Source organism: Styela clava, chromosome 12 (assembly GCF_964204865.1).
Source record: "Styela clava chromosome 12, kaStyClav1.hap1.2, whole genome shotgun sequence".
In the NCBI taxonomy this organism is placed as follows: domain Eukaryota; kingdom Metazoa; phylum Chordata; class Ascidiacea; order Stolidobranchia; family Styelidae; genus Styela; species Styela clava.
The window spans coordinates 20336416-20338234 of NC_135261.1; the positions used below are offsets into that span (position 1 = coordinate 20336416).

The 1819-nt window shown below is 34.6% G+C and overlaps 1 non-coding gene across 1 annotated transcript; it reads right to left on the reverse strand.

Annotated features, from left to right (window-relative positions):
• Positions 1-361: 361 nt before the first annotated feature.
• On the reverse strand, positions 362-561 carry LOC120330924 (U2 spliceosomal RNA). The gene has a single exon (XR_005567939.2). It is a non-coding gene; the product is annotated as a U2 spliceosomal RNA (small nuclear RNA).
• Positions 562-1819: the final 1258 nt, after the last annotated feature.

Consider the following 1819-nt stretch of genomic DNA (forward strand, 5'->3'; position numbering starts at 1 on the left):
TACCAGACGTTCAGACGTCTAATTAATAGGAAATGAATACCAGAAATAGTTTGAATTGAAAAGGATATATTAAATCATTTCTTTCTTCTGCGAATGCGAATTATCATAAATAATTCCTCGATTATGGCGTGAAATACTTGGAAACGACGCCACCGACGTCAGCTTTATGTCTCTCCACATTTTTCTGGGACATGTGATTATAGATTCGATCGTGTATGTGGCCGTGATAAAGGATGGTAACACTGTATAATTGGCTTATTACAGCAAATATTCAAAACTAAAAATCGGACGAAAAGTTGAAAATGATACACACTGGTGCAATTTAGTGAACATGGACAAGAAGACGTCTATTTTTTTCATTTCTTTGTGGGCCGAACCTGGAGGTACTGAAATACCAAGACAACCCGTGGGACTGGTGCGGCAAGCCACAAAGCCAAACCCTGAGTTTCAAAAATCAAATTAATACAAGAGTGGGGGAGTACCCCACATTTCATGTATTAATCTGAAAAGAACAGATACTACACTTGATCTTAGCCAAATCATGTCTGTCTGAGAAACAAACTGGCGTTACCATCTAGTGGATTTTACGGAGACATATGAATATCGTGTCATTGTTTATTGCGGAAATTTGATACATTTTAACCTATTTGTTACTGATCATATCACGCTTCCATATCATTATGTAGTAAAAACATCAAAATCCATTGTATTCATAAATTACTTAACATTAGAAGGTAACAATTGGGAGAGCCAATATTAAACAATTATTACCGACCCAATGTGAGATACTTTAACAGTATGAATTTAACAGTATTTTTAGGCATTGTCAGCTACGATCAAACAAAAAAATGTTTATGATGAATTGTCTTTTGGAGGAAAGCTATAACGATTCATTACATCCTTACAATTCAACCTTAGAAATATTTCCACGCTCCGTTTGTTATTTGTTAGAATCGCATCTGCTGCTTATGACTAGACGTTTCCTCTTCCAATATTCTAATTTCCAACATTGCAAGACGGAAACAAGGTTTTAGTTCCGAAATGCCAATCAGCAATTCTTGTACCATTTCATGTATTCCGGTTACAAAAGAGCAAAAATTAATCTGTGTCCTAGAGGCATATGGTCAGCTTTCGTCGCGTTTAAGTTAGACCTACAGCGTTTGTCTGTAACCTCCAACGAACCAACACTTGGCATGATTCCCAAATGTTTCGTTGTATTTCCAAACCACTCAATGGCTTCTTCACACACAAAACTTTTTGTTAGGTGGAGTGAATATTAGCTTGTAACTGGTGCAATGACCTAACTATGAGTATAGTGTAATATTTCGAGATTTAATCTGTGGTTAACAATAAAAATCTCAAAAGCCCAATCTCAAATACTGAAATACACTATCCAACCGTTGTTGTTTTGCAGCAATGGATATCAGTAGTTCAGTTTATTCCGCACTTACACACAAGTTATTGTATTTATATGAACATCACTCCAAATATTAGCTAAATAAAAGATGAAACATGATAGACAGACAAATTGGAACAATTACATATGATTAGAGACTCATGCGAGCAAATAATAATTAGTATAAATATCGCAAAACTGGCACGGCTGTAAAAAATAGGCATATTTTGCAAAAACATACCGGGCACAGATTATAGAAAATCAAATGCATTTTGTGTAATTTTATAGCAATAAAAGGAAGTGTTCAAACAACACATTATGTCAAAGAATAAAAATTTAGAATAATAATCAGAAACAAGATAGCGGTACTCAAATATATGAACACGAAGACCAAAGTAGAGCAGTAGTCTAATTCTACTAATT